The sequence below is a fragment of the Triplophysa dalaica genome, chromosome 24 (assembly GCF_015846415.1).
Source record: "Triplophysa dalaica isolate WHDGS20190420 chromosome 24, ASM1584641v1, whole genome shotgun sequence".
In the NCBI taxonomy this organism is placed as follows: Eukaryota; Metazoa; Chordata; class Actinopteri; order Cypriniformes; family Nemacheilidae; genus Triplophysa; species Triplophysa dalaica.
This window is the reverse complement of record NC_079565.1, coordinates 15545168-15564132: the sequence shown is the minus strand read 5'-3', so window position 1 is coordinate 15564132 and position 18965 is coordinate 15545168. Positions and strand designations below refer to the sequence as shown.

Below are 18965 nucleotides of genomic sequence, written 5' to 3'. Positions count from 1 at the left end.
GAAAAATATCAAAACTCTTTGGATTCAATGATCTATGCTAAGCTATGCTAAAAGTGCTATCGCCAGACCCGGAGATCGGCAGAATACATTCAAAGATGGTAAAACTGTGGAATGTCCCTTTAAGTGACGGCCCTAAAAATAGAAATAATCGACCATGGTCTCCGCATGTAGATACAGTTAACACTGTTACCAGAAATGACTGAGCAGCATCAAGGAGAGCAAAGAAGAGTAGCCGCAAGTAGTCCATAACTCATAACTCACAGCATCAAAATGCCACCCCTTGGGGAGTAAGGATGGTGAGAGGTAGTTCCCTCCTAAAACTAGGAAATGTGGGGGAGTAGGGATGGTGTACCCCTAAACATGGCCCCATTAAAGTTCATTGTTGTTAATACTGCTCAGATGTAAACTACCAAATAGTTTCACAAATGCAAGTTACAGTAGTTTATATGCTAACAGGTGGCATTGTGTCCCTGGGGATGATGTCACCCCTCAGGGTCTGCGAGTACTTCAATGATACTCTCAGAAAGTGAAAGAGTTCCTCAAACACACTAAAGAATTGTCTGGGCATAAACCTGCTGAAACCGGAAGGCTGTGAAAGAAACAAGCTTGTGTAATAAAGAGAAGGCTAGAATAGCATTTGGCAGCTGCTTGTGTGGGTTTATATTATTGTTCCTGAAACGTTACGAGTCATTTTTTGCACACTTGGCGTTAGAGACCCTGTTTGGCGCTTTGCCACCAAGGGCATTTTAAAATTAGACTAATGCTGCGTTCACACCAAACGAGAACAATCACGTTATTACTGGTGAGAAAAGTTTGTTTTTCTCGCTTCAGTGACGAGAGCTGACAAATTTTTTCAACTTGCGCGGAAGAGGAGATTGAGGCGCATTCACATTGCCTGCCGCAAGTTCTATTCGCACATTTGCAGTGATTTTGTATGTAATTTAATTACGCTTAATTCGTGTTTGGTGTGAACCCAGCATAAGCGCACAGGGAAAGGGCTGTCACACCGCGTGTGTGTGCTTGAGGAGGACAAAATACATTGATAGACAAATCTGTAGTACAAAAAGAGAATTCCCACAGATGACTGACAATTAAATTAAAAAACACACTGTTCTAGTTCATGCAAGCTGAACGCCACACACAGACACGCCTTCCTCAGATCAAAGACCCACACACACACACACAAGTGCAGATGGTTTAGACATAGGTTTTAATGTCTGAACACGAATGAATAATGTTTGGGTCCCGTCCAAGATCGGTGTGTGGGTGTGTGTGTGAACCACAGAATCCCTGAAGGCGAACCATGTGGAGGTCTTGGGTTACGGCATTCATGCATTTGTCGGCTGAATCCTCTGTTGAGTTTTTGTTTGTAAAATGTATGTGTTATGGCAGCTACTTAGGTTTTGTAGCTCCTCTTACAACTCTGCATCCGATTGGCCGGAGAAGTCTGGAACAGGTCCAGGACGGACACTGAGATATGACTCAGGGAAACGGCAGTGATCCTGAAAGATGCCAGAAATGGTGGGACGAGCTAGAGAAAGATAACTGAGGACGTGTCCTTTAGATAAGGAACAACAGAGAAATTATATATTTTGACAAGGCGTTAAGCATTCGATTAAAAACTGTCATCATTAATTCAGCTGATTGATTGCTTAATATGTTTAAATGGTTTTGTTTAATCTATATGTTTGATTTAAACAAAACTGAGAAAGCTACGAAAGAGCAACCTGGCTAATCTGGCTAGTTGTGACTAGCTTCTCACCATCAAGGTAATGACACATAGCATTCTTGATCACCTTACACACCTCTAAAAACCTCATCCATGTCATTCACATAAAGCCTGTGGCAACTGACGTATGGCCAACCTCAGCGTGCGGCCATGCGACGGCCATCTATCATCTGCTAACATGCTAAACTGCGGGCGAACACATGAACAGGGGAGATATACAATCCAGGAATGCATTTGTGTCAGCCTTCAAATACTCCCCTATCGGCCATCTGAGCAGTCATTTAAAACGTGGACAGGAATGCGAACAACAATGGCAACAATATGAGATATGAATCATATCACACAGCGGGGTGTAAACATACACAAAGGCATTATTTATGGTTCATATGAGACATGCAGAGATGATTTAGGGTCTTTTCAGCATGGTGGGCTTGCATAATTGGAGATAAATGCGTGTATAAATTGCTCGGGGTACATTTATATTTGAATCAGCTTAGCAAGACCAGCGTGAGATGTGTATATTTACCTGTGTTTTGTCTTAACTGGAACAATATTAATGTCTAACATGCTGTAGTACTGTAACCCTGACTCTCAAACACTCTCCTCTGTGTGGCTAAACCTCAGTTTAAACTCAAAGCCTAAAATCTGATTGGCTGAAAGAAATGTTGTGTCTTGGTAAAATGATAGTGGCGCTATAACAGACCGTCCAAAATCACATACAGTAATAATTCTTAAGAGCTGCTTGATGAAGATCTTCGAAAAATGTGTCTACTTAATATCCTAAGTACCACCAAATATTGACATATTACCCGGTGAAAACCTTTGGTAAACACTTTGCATGGAGTTGCCCATATTTGTTAATGCAAAGATCTAACAGTTGAGCTTGAGGAACACTTTGATTCCTCTCCGTAAGTATCATATAGAGTTGTTTAGAGAAGGGGCATAAGGTATAAGGTCACTGAATCGTGCAGTGCTGTAGGGATGTTGAAATGATGAACAGGTTGGTTAAAGCGGTTGACTGTTTGATGATGGTGATATTGAGCAGCAAAATGAGATCCTTGTCAAATGTGATTTTAAAGAAGAGTCAAGGAGCGGTGGTGGCTTTGGAAAGCGGTTTGTCTCTGAGGTAAATGGCTGTTTTGGCATGTTGTGTCTGCCCGGATAGCTGCAGGGATTATTCTAAAAGCTCAACCAAATGCCCGGTTTATTTGCGTCATTTCTCTTTTCATGCGCCTAAATCCCAATTCTGGATAAATAAACATTAAGCATAATTCAGTCACAACATTTTTAATGCTTGCAGAGTATTGCACATGGCTTAGTTGGAGATACTCTTCACTCGCTTAATGTCGGAACTGTTGTCTTTAAATTTGCAAAACATTTGATCCCTAATTCATCCATTTTGTGTACTGTCTCCGAATGGTGAGACCACATAAGTACACTTTATAATATTCACAACAACATTAGAGAGTAAGTCTCAAGTTGGTCCGACCTAGTCTACTTACAGTATTTGACTTATTTGGTCCTTTTCTCTGTTCTTTTTATGTTTTCTAGGAAAAGAACAGCTTGGAAGGATTGGTTGACCAAAGCTGGTTGAAATAGTTAAGAAGACTGATGGGTGGATCAGCATTCCATTCTTGAGCCCCAACACATGCTGGTCACCAGGTATACTATTATTTTTAGCAGTAGTCTTTCAATAGAAATGACAAACAAGCCCAGAAAACCAAGCACTCTGACTGTGAGCTGCTGTTGTCCCAATATTTGGAAACTGGGATACGTGTACAAATGTGCCGAGAGATAGAACAGGAGTCATAAGTCGGATGTAACAACTGTTTGGGAAGGATATTTTGTTCAGCAGGATATTTATCAGCATCAGTGGGGGTATCCGATGCACTTCGTGGCCGTCCAACATCTCAGGGGGAGACAGACCGAGAGGAAGAGAGAGGGGGGCGAAGAAAAAGAGGAAGAGAGAGATCGTGGCCCAATTACTGGCTGATAACTAATCGATACACTGCTTATTTCTGGAGCAGGAAGTAAAAGAGTGGACCCTTGAGACATGGAGTTCAAATTACTCCTCTGTCAATGAGGGACGCTATAAACATGGACAGAATGGAGATCTTTGGAATAAATCTCAGTGGAGGCCATTTTAGGCTGTAGCATATTCATTTTTGGGAAAGCTGTAATAATAATTGTGTTTTATATGTGGAGCAGGTTCCTAGATGCTCCTCACAACTAGGCTGGAATTAGTAGTTGAGAATAGTCTATGTCAGATGTGTAATTTACAGATGCAAGTATTACATGTCCCTACTACAGGGTTGGGGTGGGCGGAATGAGCAAAAATCGATTTCACGGAATTCATAGTTTTATTTCACAGTAACAATCTTCTATTTTAGTTCTATATCTTATACCTATTTGTTCTTAGATTGATTTAATTTATTAATTTTAACACTTAAAATGTAAGGAAGTTATGAAAATGTACTTAAGATATCCAATTAAGTTCTGATAATGAGATTTAATATTTATTTATCTTCTGGCTACATCATATGCATACAGTAGGAAGATAGACAACAATTATAACAATGACGTATGAATACATGCACAAACAATGAGAGTACAGTATATGACTAGTGTTATAAACTGGTGTTCATGAGGACTGTACTGTAGGTCTTCATCGCTCTTCACTCTCTATAAGATGCAAACTTTTCGTGTGATGCAACTCTTTGTCTTTAGGTTTGTTTATTATGGCGCTTGTCTTTGCACAGCGAGTCTCTGGTGACTCCACACGCGTCTCCCAAGTGCGTCACATTAAAAGCGCTCACACGGCGAGCGTCATCGTGTGTTTCAACACAAGTTTCGCATTTGCAGAGGGCAGCATTAACCACGCCTACTTATTTCGCGGAATGGAAAAATCTCTTACGGTTGACATTTTATTTTGCGGTAACGGCATATTTCTTCATTCCTCCCAGCCCTACTAGAGGATAATAAAACAAAGAGTTACACAAAAACATAGACATACATAGCCGCGGACGGGCCGGAACATAAGCTCAAATGGAATGCAATTGTGAATCCAATGAACCTTTTTCACAAGCCTGTGATGACATGCTTTAACAGTCATCAGGATCCTAAATCCTATGAAGTTTTTATATATATATATATATATAAACTTTTTTTTGCTAGGCAACATTTAAATTTTTTAATCACATTAATAGCATTATTTTTATGTGATTAATCACGTTGTTAAGATAATAATAGTGTATTGTGCAATAAAATTTGGTTTGGAAACACTTTAAACAAATAATTTGCTTATTTTAAAACAGTACTTCTTTACATTGTAGCTAAAAATTGTAACTTAAAAAAATGATTGTAAATCTCAACTCAAACAAAACCAACTATGGTGAAGAAAAGAGTCCATCGCAGGTGGACAGACCCGATGAGCAACTTTGCAAAGAAGTCCAAGGCAGATTTTTTGTCCTAGTCCAGCCCTGGAGGACAATATTTATTTTATCTCTAGTCTGCCATATAGATGTATGTGGTGATGCATCACATCTTTGTACATTCAGGGTTGTTGATTCCAACTGAACTTCCCCTAACTAAATTCTACTGAATTTTTGCAGGATTTTTCAACCCCAGATAATTCTGAAAATGCACATGTAAATCCTAAATAATGGAGTGCCAAGCAAACATTTTTTTTTGTATATACACATTCCACACTGAAGGCTTTGTCTGAAGAGAAAAACATGTGCTGTAGAACCTGTGTTAGGCAGAGCCGTTCTGCAGTTGAATAGTGTGCATGTAACTGTGACTACGGTTAGCAGGTTGATGGTTGAAGGATTTGTGTCCCATACTGAACTCAAACTATTCGTCCTCATTTCCCCTGACAGGTCATTCCAGAGCCGGATTGAGCAGGAAGTGTTATCTTTCATGAAGAAATATGGTGGTCACTTCTCCACAGTCGTGCACAGAACTAAAACTTTCGCTTCTGAACAAAGCTACAGATTTTCTTTTGATGTTTTAAATACTACAACAGAAGCAATGGTATTCATGACATGTTTTTTCAGCCACATCTCTGAAACAAAGATCATTTTTATTCATTCTTGTAAAGTCACCTTAATTTGAAAACATCAGCTAGGAATGGTAACGTTAAGACAACATTTCTAACTGATTACATTAAGCTCAATTGGCTGTGTGGTAAAAACGCATTCAGAATCCACAATTATTCACATCATTGATATTAAAAACCACCCTGCTAAAACCAGTTCACCTGGCTTTTCAGCTCCGCACACAGCCGTTTACTTACCTCAATAAAACCAGCATGGGACAGCTTCAGGGCTTGACATTTTTTTGCTAATAGCACTGGTGCAAGAGAGGTTTGATGTTTGGTAGCACAGCCCAAAAAGTTGTAGCACAAGTATAAATTGTCTTAAAAATATATGCAAGTGCAGTTCATCATAAATAGACAGGGAGCTGACAAAAGACATTAATGTTACATACAGATGGATAAATTAGGGTCATATCATTTTTAGTTTACCAAAATTTGTTTGAATTTTTCTAAGTTCTGTGTTTTCATTTTTCTATACAATAGTGGAATATTTGTCCACATAAATTACTGTAGTATATTACAGTATTTACTATAGTAAACTGTACTAAAATTCTTCGATACTATAGCGTTTTTGAACTTTAGTATTCAGTGTTTATCAATTTACTACAAGCGAATTCTATAGTACCCTACACTACAGACAGAGCATTCAAGTTAACAGGACTTTTATTTTGATGGGTCTTCGGTAAGGCCCTTGAGTTTTAGTGTGTGTTTGCCGCTTCCCTCAAACAGTAAAACGCCCATAACTAAACTCTCAGAGGAACTCTGGAGATGTATCCCCATACAGTGCAGACGCAGCTAAATCCTCGAACATCACACGTGTTGTATGTTAAACTGTGCACCTCATTCAGTCAGCGATCCAGAACAGCCATGTGACATATTTAAATGACATGATTCCGCATCTAGTTACATGGACTCTGTGCCATGCACCATTTACTAATGCCATACATAAACAAGCACAATGATAAACGCACTTTACACAAACATGCAGCTCTGTCTAGTGCACCTATTTTAATTATTTGACATATAACCAGTCTTAAGCAGCACGGGAACATTTTAAGTAAAAGCCAAAAATACATTGTATGGGTCAAAATTTCCTATGCTAAATATATTATACTTTATTTTTGTCAGTGGATGGCCAGTAACAGTGCCTCTTATTAACAACTTAGGCAATTTTCTCAATATTTTGATTATTTTGCACCCTCGGAATCCAGAGTGTGAAACAGTTATATCTCTGCCAGGTATTATCATGTCCTAACAGCATATACATCAATATAACGCTTAATTATTCAGCTGCCAAATGATGTAAAAATCTAGATTTCTAAAAATGTATCCATAACACTGGTTTTGTTGTCCAGGGTCACATATGTCGCACTGTACAGCCCTGAGTTTTAATATTTTTATCAAGCTGCTTGTCGGGTCGGGCAAGTAAGATTCTCTCTCACGTGCCCATACAAAACATTCAACTTGTCCAGGATAAGCAGACAATCGTTAATGTCGAGCCCTGGCTTTGGAAAAACTGACATCTATGAATCCATATTTCTCATGTATCATTGGCGATACCTAGCAAATAAACCCAAACTGATTAGAATTCTTCTCTTCACTCTTTTTGTACGGCGACTCTCAGAAATCCTGCACACACGTGCCATCCCAAGTTTCACTCAAAAAAGAACAATAGTCCTTTATAAAAATCGATTGGTAATACTTCTCATTCTTTGATTCCAACTAATCCCAAGATTTGACAGAAAGACAGCTGAGAGAATAAATACCCTGTAATTTAAGGCCTTTTTTCAGATTGGCCTTTATGTTGCTAATCACTTTAGTCTACTTGGCTAATGATTTTGGGTGGAGGAGGATTACAACACCCGAGTCTTACAGAAGCCAAGAAAAGCTGAAATCTCAATGCTGCATTGTGCATCATACATCTCCTGGCACAGACAAAAGTTAGACGGCTTTACCATTGAGCTTGTGCTAACAGAAGACTTGAGTATTGGTCACAAGCTCGATCTCTTTCTTGAGAAACAGTTGACGTTCTTCATGTGAAGGACTGGTGGCATGTAGAAGCATGTTCAAGGCTGTTAATTTTGGCGTTGGCCAGTCTTAGATGGATTGACTGAAGCGAGGGATAGCACACACCCACACTTGACTTCCCAGAGTCATAAAAATAGCAGAAGGTTCTTATATCCATAACATCTTGAGAGGAGGCGAGCAAATGTAATAAGTGTATTAACTGCCACACAACATTCTTATTTTTTGGCTTTTGTGGAATGTAGAATGCAGTTGGACTAAAATAAAAAAAAAAATTTATCTCATTACATGATCATTCATTATAATCCATACGACATATTTAATATCATCACATGAGTGCACAGAACGATCTTCATTTAGTAATGCCAACAATTGCTTTTCATCAACAAAGATTTGCTTTGTGTAAGAGAGAAAATATCCGCGAATCACACAAACGCAATGTTGCCCCACCACCAAAATCTGCTTAGAAAAGAATCCTCCTGGCCTTTCTAACAGGGCGGGGCTTAGTTTACAGAAGCCTCCAGCGATTGGCTGGATGCGCTGGTGTCGCATACGATGATAAATTTCTCACAGGTGTCACCCTCTCTCCTGCAGGTGAGGATTGATGGGATAGCGGAGAGCGATCCATCATCTCAGGCAGGTGGCGCCGTATCGGAATTTGGGAAATCTGTTCCCAATCACACCTACAGGCTGGCGGCCCTGTAAGAAGACCCCCACCTCCACAAGCCCAGTACACTTCCCTTCCCTCATCCGCGTGTCAGGAGCAGAAATCAATGCGAGCCACTCAAGGTCAATACACTGTTGGAGAGCTCCCTCCGAGCTTTGATGGATACATCCCGCTTGAAGAGAGTCAAAGCCAGGGAGAATTGACAGGTTTTCCGTGCGAGCTGTTAAAGGGACAGTGAGCCTCAGATGCTTGTCATAGCGCTTGTCTGATGTCATTTAGACAACAGGCATCTCCTCAAGACAGTCTCAGCAATGCCAATCTTGGCCCAGGTGCACATTGTATTGGAAATCTGATCAAAGTACAGGGCGCAGCTCCTTGGCCGATACTCTTATGGATTACCTGAAAGTCACCTTGGTTTGATTGGTCTGGGTGTTTGAATTGCATTCAGCTTGACAGCTTGAGACTCCTTCTTCAGTCCTTTCGAAACTCAACAGCTTTAGAATCATAAAGCGACAACTTCTTTGTTGTGGACCGAGAAGCTTGTTTGAACAAAAGCTGTCATGCTGTTCAACTTCTGTTCAACATCTCATTTTATTTGAATTTACCTAAAACACAAGACGCACATTTTCATTCTCAAAAATAAAGGTTTCTTAAATGGTATCAGCCCGTATGGTTCCATATTTATCATCCTCTTGCAACCCTACATCACTCGTGTTTCTTCTCTTTATGTGGTGTTTCAAGGTAAGCTAAGACTTCTAGAAAGTAAATGGCCACCGCTCGCCATTTGAGGGAAGTTTAAGGAATATCTTAAGTAGAAATGAGAAAATCTCTTAAAATGGTACAGTTACATTACGGAGCATTTCGTGAATTGTGTGTGCGCGTGTCTGTTTGGAATATGTGGAGGAAATGGGACAATTTTCTGCTCCACTGACTTGTTTAACTCAGGCTAAAATAATGTCCATTTAAATGATGTAATTATACACCCACTTTGCAATTTACCTCTAACCCCTCTCACGAAATGCAAAATAAAACTTGCTTTCTAACTACATTTTTCATTGATCATCATAACGACGAGCTAAGTCAAAGTAAACCTATAGATGATCAACGTTTTCTTTTGTCCATTTATTTTCCATTCGAGTTGAAATTATTCAGTTCAAAAAATAAGAATTAGTGGAAGAAAGATTTCAATGTATTTTGATTTGTTTAAAGTTTGAATTTACAAAACAAATACCATAGAGAACTTGTTTTAAAATTTATTTAAACCGTAAGGATGGGAAAACTAAACATTGACAGAGTAATACGCAAATATACGGTGTGACTGCAAAATGTAGAAAACAAACACTAAAGGGCAAAAACGAACAACAATCTCTTTTATGCTATTTTATCTGTTACATTTAAATATGATTAATGTAAAACAATGTAATGTATAACAGTTTGTTTTCTAATTTTTGCTACGTAACACCAAAGGACACTTTAATGGGCAATTCTGTGAAAATGTCAAGCTAACCACAAAAAAAATAAGTTTTTACCAGCAGATTTTACTATGGCAACAGAACAGATTTTAACATTTGGTGGTTCAAAAACCCGTGTGAGATCTCTCTTCAAATTTTTTAAGCATTTGTTTTATTTTAAGTGCATGATTTTTGATAGTCATGTAAGTGCCATTTTCAGGATTGTCACATCCATAACGCTACATATTCCTCATAAATGGACGCATGAAAATGAATATAAAGCAACTATTTTATGTTCTATAAAGCAGCATCCCTTCTACTTTTATTGGTATTTATTGATTTTTTGTCACAATAAACCCATGTTTATTTTCCCGTTTTTTAAATATATATATTTTTACATAGACAGACATTTTTTGATGTTTAGACTTTGTCAACAAGGGTTCAGTAAAATATAAACAGATGGTTCAATATAATCCTAACAAATTCATTCTCTGAGCATTTTAAGGTCAAGTCCATAACACTGGAATTGCCCATATAACATTTCACTTAAAGATAATCAGAATATTAAACATTTGTACCTTTTTGTTATTAACAGCTTTAATATCCTAATATAGATCTTTACCAAATGAACACCGTTCATGTTTAAGTGAATATTGTTTGCCCACAACAATACAGACAATGTCTGTAGAAACTACAATTTAGGCTTTTTGGTTATCTGAGAGCTTGAAACTGTTCAGTAATACAAATGAACTGTATTTGCAATGTCAAGACACAACTTCTGAAAGTAAGGAAAAACATGAGGCTTTTCTTTTTAGTTTAAATAAATATACATAACATTGTCTGTGTCATTTACAGCAAGTACCAATGCCATACAAAACCTCATAAAAGACTGTTTAGAGGCAAATATACAGACAGTGTATAATATGACATATTAGAATGGGGTGAGAAGTTTGTGTGGGGGGAAACCTTATCGGCCTGGCTCAAAAATACACTCTAAAAATGCTTGGTTACTTTGGGTCAATAAGGGCCGAACCCAAACGTTCGGTTCTATTGCCGGTTTGGCAGAGACTGTGCAGTCTAAAACCGTGGATATACACAGCCGACTACAATAATTCTATTTCATTTCACTGCGGCGTGGCAAAATGAAGCTCTTAAAATATCAGAATTATTCTCCAAATGTGGGTGTATAAAAAAAGTAATTTTCCTAAATGTGAGGAGAGCACCCTGATCGGGTTCAATCTTTTACATAATGGTGTACCGCACATATACAGTGCCACGTGTATAATCTATACCACCTCGAAGCTGTGTCTAGCCCCATAAAACAAAGCAAAATCTAGAAAGGTGGTAAATTAAAAAGACTATAACTGAATTGTTTCATTTGTTAAATGCACAAAGACCTCAAATGCAGATTTATCATCACTCAGTAAATTCGGCAGCATTCAATTCCAGCAAGTTTTCATATATCTTACAGAGCACAAGGGCAGTAATCCAGAGACTATTCAGATGGACCGGCGGTATTATGCGGGAGCTCAAAAGAGGAAGAGAGACCAGATTCTTTAATAGTCATATGAATGTAATTAACTGCACATATCAATGGTGAAGCGGTCATATTTGGGTGCACTGGAGTGTTGAGTCAGAGTTGGTCATTGCAGAAAGCACGCTAGAGGAAGCAAAGCTTTGATTAGGCTGTGAGGACCTCACCCGCTGCACCCAGATCAGCTATTAAGATAAAGGGGACCGACGTAACGCGGCTTAATGCTCGCAGAGAAACTGCGCTCCATCCAGGCCTGGATTTGCATTTTTGAAAATTTCATTAAATTACTTACTTTTATAGACTTTTGGTTTTAACATTATTTGATGGAAGTCAACTGTGTGATTTGCATATTAGCACTATGCTTGAAAAGGCCTGGCAAGGAGCATTTGCATTTTCCAAAGAAACACAAATCACATTTGGCCAGCGGCGAAGAGAGACGCAGCAGGAAAAAACAGCCATGCATTTCGAAGAGGCGTTTTTAGTAAATATAATTTTGGAAAGAGGTGAAATAGAGGAAAGTGTCCTATCGTTCAGCGGTGCCTACACAAATACGTCGTGTCCTTTAGTGGTTAAATCAATCTTTAGTACTTTGGCCAATATTTTAACCACAGGGCAATTCCATTTTACGGATGTGACATTCTGCGTTATGGATGTGACATATAAACTCTCAGAAAATGCTAAAAAATTGTTGAACCAACTACATTTTACTAACCCGCTGATGAGAGTCCAAACATCGGAAAAATATGAACAAGTTTTCTATTTCAAAACAAAGACATAAACATGTGTCAAAATGAATGCATTTTTTTGAGAGGAAACATAGTTTGTAGGATATCTGTGAATTAAAATGCACAAACCAGAAGCAGTAATACCCAACAAATGGTATATGATTGACTCTTTAAAGAACATAAAATAGTTTTAATATCCATGTGCCCATGCATGAGGAATATGGACCGTTATGGATGTGACAATTCTGAAAGGGGCACTTACCTAACTCTGGCAAATTGTGCGCTAAAAAGGCTAGAAAAACTTTTAAGAGATCTCACATGGATATGTAAACCAACGAATGTTGTCATCTTTGATATTCTGTATGGTTAACGGAGTTAAAAACCAATACTTTCACCAATAGTAGGGCTGAGGAGATGATGATGACACAGGGCACATCCTCTATCACGAACAAAGTAAAAAAATCGAATTAAGAAAAACAAACAATGAATGCAAACAATGTTTAGTCTGTATGAGTTACTTGCCTCAGAGAGCATCAGATTAGGAAGATACACGCAGATGCACGGTCTGTCCTACATACGATTCATACATTAGCCGACTATAAACAAGCACGAGAAACAAGACAACAGTGAGTGAACAAAACCTTAGGGCCTTTAAATCATGCGGACGGCATGGATCAAAAGACAACGCTTTACGCGGCACGTTCGAGCAAGCTGAGAGTGAATAAAGGAGCACATGGTTAAATTAACTCATTGAGAATGAGAAGAGGACAAGAGCCCTATATTCTCATTAGAAATGAGGGAGTCCACAGCCGAGCAATATTTCACTGTCACTTCGCCCTATTCATAGCACGTGCTTCAGACTGCGGATGCATGTTGGAGCCACCAGGAACATATGTGTGTTTTCTTGGGATAAAGGGCAAACCAGAGGGGAAACTTTGCTTAATGTTAACGCCATCAATCTCGCCGTCAGCTGACATCATTAGAGGTGTCAGGAGCTAACAATACTTTTGTTTCTTCCAGGTTCTCCTTACAATGTAGTGAGGATTTCTCCTATTCCAATCAGGTTTAATGGGGAATTGTGGTCGTTTCGGTAAGTTGAAGGGTAAAGGTCTTTGCACATACAGTCAGAAATTTTCGTATGCGTTTTATGTTTTCTACGGATGCGAAAAACGCGGAAAAACGAACTCAGTCCGAATTTTTTTGTGACGGATGAAAATATCAAAGGCAGTGTGTAAATGTGATTTAAACAATGTGAGGTCGAATTGATCTTTTAACGTGCAGAAATTTCGGACACAAATTTAGGACTCAATGTGCAACGGGCTAGAGAATGTGTTTGAAGAAGGAACCAACTAACAGAAACCCTGAATTCAATTTAAGCAGTAAACTCTTAAAAATAAAGGTGCTTCAAAAGGTTATTCAATGTCATAGAAGAACATTTAACTTCTGAAGAAACCTTTCTGTTTCACAAAAGGATATTTGTGGCGAAAAAAGGTTCTTTAGATTATGAAAAGGCAAGAAAGAGATGGTTCTTTAAAGAACCAAAAATGGTTCTACTATGGCAGGGGACTTCAACTACTTTTTTTTGAGGGCCAGATTCCGGAACTATAAATTGGATGCGAGCCAGTTTTTTTTTTACCAATCATCATTTCTTCTGTTATGTTGTATTTCTGACATTAATTGCATTTGTTCCTTTAGTACGTTTTTTGTTGCTGTTACTTATAGGTCATATATTTAAACATGCAAACAAATATTGCATCCAGTAATTGTGCCTTTTCATTGTAATTAATTAAAAGGGACATTATCTTTTTAATTGTATTTTATATTCCTTATTGCATTACTTTCCCCCACATTTAAATAGCTGTTCATTTACTAACCCCCAGTAGCCTACTTCCAAGATGTGTGTGACATTATTTTTTCAAGAAGATATTTATAAAGATGGTTGAATTAATTCAAGTCAAATTAATAAAATACAAAATACAGCACAAAAATAATCCTTTCCCCTTGACGTTAAACCGGCGTCTTAAAACGCGAACCAATTGCTCTGTGCAAGAAACTGAACGCTATTATCATAGATATGGCTATTATCACATTCATGTGCCCCACGGACTTAGAAGGGAAGATCCTATGAAGTGCAAGTTCTGGAGGGAGATGAACAGCTGTTTAAGTAAATATAGCTGTTTATATCATAAGGTGGACCCTTCTGCAGTTACTTTCAAGGGCAGAGGAAGCGTTTTGGAACGCGACCTATAGCGATAGCAAACTGACTGCTTGTGGCTGTGGATTTTCCATTATAACGTTGGGAAATTGCTTTATAAGACGTCAAACGTTATGAACCACGGGGATTTCTTTCCTATTGAATTTAGCAGCATTTTGTCCCGTTCTTAAAGTCCCTCCACTTATTTGAAATGTTAAGGCGGGCCAGTTAAAGATGATAGGTGAGTTACCCAATTTCTCATCTCTTCCATTCAGCTTTAATGTTTTCAATATTGTTTTCAGATCCATCCTCCACCTTGGATTTTATGTTTCACATAGCATACTGCAGTGCATCATAGGATTACCTTCTTTAAAGTGTAAATAAATTTGGCAAAATATAATGCCCAGATCATCCGACTGCCATAACCTGCGGTGTGAAATGTTGGTTTAGTAGAAGCTCACTAAGTTTTGAAACTGCGCTTTTGTCGTATAGCGGTTCTTATAAATGTTAGTAATTGTATTTGTTGTCAGTTTAAGTATTTTGACTCTCCAGCAACACTTAAAAATGTATATTGATCACTATTGTTGCCACTATGTCACAGTGATGGGAAAAGTTATAGGATTGATGTAACACAATGCATTGAGATCTTAGGTTCTCTCGACAAGTCTTAATAAAGTCGCATCTGGATTTGTTAAATTAGCATTTTCTTAATGGTCCAAGACGGCCCACAACAACTTTGAGTGGTGTTCTCAAAATCTACTCTTATGCTCCTTGTGAAGAACGCAGTGGAAAATATTTGCAACAACGAAAGCCAGTGGGGGTCCAAAAAAACACTGGGGCCCCAAAACATTCTTCAGAATGTCTTCTTGCATCCTTTGCAAACTAATACTCATTGGAATGACATGGGGGTGTGTAGACGATGAAAGAATTTGACGTTTTAGGTGGATTATTTTATTTGTGATGCAAAGCATGCTGGAACATCTAAAAAAAAAAAACAATCAGCAACTCATATGAAAGTTTTTGTAGAGTTAACTCTGTGTTCGAATTGTTTGGCCAGTATGGAAAAAGGTTTGTCCCATCAGAATATCAATTCAAGGTGATTTACATTTGTATTTTGTTTTCTGAATCATCTGAACTAAACCAAAGAACAATGTGTTTGCACAGAACTCCAAAAGGATCATCATTACAACAATTTGCATGCAGTGTATCAGAGAATAAGCTTGAAAAACAAAAAGAAACTCACTCTGGAGCTGGGAGGAGCAATTGTGACTTTCAGAGCTGGAGGCAGGGCAGTTTTTATAATAGCAAGCAACATAATGGATTATATAGGTCAGCCGGATGCTGGTGTATTTTTCATGATCACTTTTAGCTGGGTGGCTTATTCTTTCTCGTGTGTGTGCAGTCAAATTAATGAAATGTAAAGACAAAAAGGACATTCTTTTAATGAGCATAACCTTGACACGTCTTTTGAAACGCCCAAATTGATTCAAATACAAGTGGAAACTGTTTACTGTATTTTGACCGTAAAATATCAAACGGATATGTACAGTACGGTAAACAATATACTCGTTGCGATATCAATCTGCAATCACTCCTTGAGTTTTGTGGGTATATGTAGCCTCTATCCATGATAGACTCCCACATTTAACTTAGTATAACTGATCTACATTTAGATTTTACTGTCAAACACAAATCAAAATTCAATATGAGGTATGAAATGTGTTATACGATGCATTCTGTTCTCATCATTTAAATAGAGATGCAGCAGTGTTTAAATAACAGTAAATACAATAGGCCATATGGAGTCTTTAATTCTCCCTATGCAAGGTTTACAGCGGCAAATAAAAAAGCTAGTCTATGATTTTTACGACAAGATTACCGGTGCTTTTTCACGACACCCTGATGACTTGTGCCTCTAAATGTGACAATCAAAACATCGTCGCTCGGCTCCAGAGTGTGACGGCATTAGAAGAATGTGAAGTGGCTACGGCAGACGTGCGTTATGGTGTGTGTGTGTGTGTTTGTTTGTGTGTCATTAAGCTGTTTGTCGCTGGTTAAAACCATCTGTCAGTGGGCGTTTTCAACAGATTTCAAGGACATGATCTAAATCACTCTGGATGTCTTAATTGTTCTACCAACGAATGGCTTGAATACGAAATGTGATTGTTGTGAGGGGAGTTTTTGAGCTTTAGCAGTTAGTGATGTTTTTGAAGTTAAGAAGTTGAATTATGCTGTTACTTAGAGTCTTAAAGATGGTGTACCACAGGCAGTTTCTGCCAATCTCATATTAATCTAGAGTGCCTATACCATAGTATTGTATATGTCATATCTTTGAAGAGTATTTAGTTTGATCACATTTATAAAAGAGAGAAACAGCTTTACGATTATTTTGGGAAAAACATGATCCGCTAGAGGTGGGACTAGTGGGGAGGGTGGGATGGAACTACAGCACGAGCGCACAACACACCATCACATTAATCCCTTCGTGTTTTGTACATTATGCACGTACACACTGATTGCCAATAAAACACAGACGTATGACTTAGTTTGACCTACCACGTGCGGTTCCACGTCCGTCATATTTCAGTGTAGGGACTGTGCCATCTATCAGTTTCAAACCATCTCCAAATCCAGCATTATATCCACCGTTTATATAATATCCATTACTGAAATGGCGTGAACAAAACAGACACACCTCAACTTCACTATCGCAAGAGTACTGAGCTGCAGCGCAGCCCATCTTGACGCAGTGCAGATAATCTTGATGGAAAGCGAGTCTCACTTATTGATTGGCTTGTGGGTGGGCTCTTTCTTTTTCCTTGCCGTGCTTTTCCGGTAGGATGGCAATAGGATCCCTGTGATGACACAGTTCCAATAGTTTAGTTTATATTACATCTTTAATTATCATCTTGAACTAGAGATATTTGACAAAATTGGCCCAGAAAGGGTTTGTGATGCAAGTCCAATGGTGTAACCGGTTACATTACATTTGATATTTCAATTTGAAATCAAATTTGACAAGCATAAATGGACACCTATGTAAACAAATATGCCATTGAACGAATATTTCAAATAAAATAATTTAAGTAAATAATCATTTTTAGAATAATTAAAGAATATCAACATATTCACAAATAATTTGACATGTATAACTAAGAATACCTGACCATAACAAATGTCAAATGATCTCACATTTAAAAAAGAGTTTCTAACATTTGCATGGAGCAGTTAACGTCACCAGGGGTTCTTCTCTGTGATTTCCTTTCACATGTCTTCTTGCACAATATTAACAAACTTGCTCCTTGGATTGTTTTTACACCATCTTGACATTTCATGAATTTGACTGACTGCATTTGACTGCATGATTTCCCAAATTAATTATAATATTTAGAACAATGGTGTTCCATTTAAATAAATTACTATTAAACAGGACTAATGTAAGATTATGCAAAGCTAGTTGATATGGTGTTTTAGTGAGAATTTGAACTTTTTTAAACAAGACAAATTATTTGGCATCAAGTTTTTACGTTTACACCACATAGACATTTCTACTCTCTCAAAACGAATTAAAAACAGAATTTCAATCTTGGTCCTCAGAAAAGAGAATGTTTGCAAGTAATCTGTAATTATATTTTTACCCTTTTTAATGTAATTCTATCACAAGGACAAAAAATGACCACTCACAACAACATAGCAGGTACATATACTGTAAACAGATGATCACATTTCACTGCAACACAAAGCTTGACATACAATACGTGTCAAAACCAAGTGCCTGTTTTCAGGCAGGTTTTCACGTTTCTGACACATAGCCAAACTTGTACATGCTTGAGGAACTTAAACTAAACACAAATGTCAGGTATCCCACTGTTTTGTGTACAGCTCAATTTCCACGCGTAAAGATTTCATATGAGCCAATAAAATATTGATAACTAATATCAGGCAGGTTGTGAGTGTTTTTGGCTGAGGTTCAGCAGAAAGTAATAATGCATAACAAAGTAGCTGGCTGGACTCCAGAAACACATCTGACCACATACTGAGAGCCACATGTTATTTTTCATCGTAACCATAAGAAGCTGGCAGAAGCAGAGATACGTTTTATTTATTTGTTGAAACAGCAAAGGCTAAAACATTAGCATGTGAAGTGAGATGAGTACACTGGGGCGGAGCCATTGAGAAAGAGAGTTGCGTCAACTCCATTGACTCCAATAAAAGAGTTTTTTCACAGCAATGGCGGTTCATGGAGCCTCTCCATAGTTCCTGGAAGTTACTAGAAACACGTGGATCTGCAGCAAAATAGACCAATGGAGGTAAACTTCTAACATATAAAAGCCGAAACTTCTTTAATGAATAATAAAAAAGAAAAATAATAAAAAAAACCTTTGGAACTGATAACTGATCCGGTGCTTAGCCCATAGACATCCATAAATGTGTCAGAATAAATATTTCACATCTAAAAACGTGTGGAAAAGTGAGCACGAGTTGCATTCGTCGTGAAGGTTCCGACAAATGATAGATAGATTTTCAGCACTGATGCGCTAGGA

At 38.0% G+C, this 18965-nt stretch overlaps 1 long non-coding RNA gene across 1 annotated transcript; it reads left to right on the top strand.

Moving 5' to 3' along the window:
- Positions 1–1376: 1376 nt before the first annotated feature.
- Positions 1377–9034, top strand: LOC130414514 (uncharacterized). The gene is made up of 3 exons (XR_008905618.1): positions 1377–1769; positions 3281–3391; positions 8445–9034. It is a non-coding gene; the product is annotated as an uncharacterized LOC130414514 (long non-coding RNA).
- The last annotated feature ends 9931 nt before the right edge of the window (positions 9035–18965 follow it).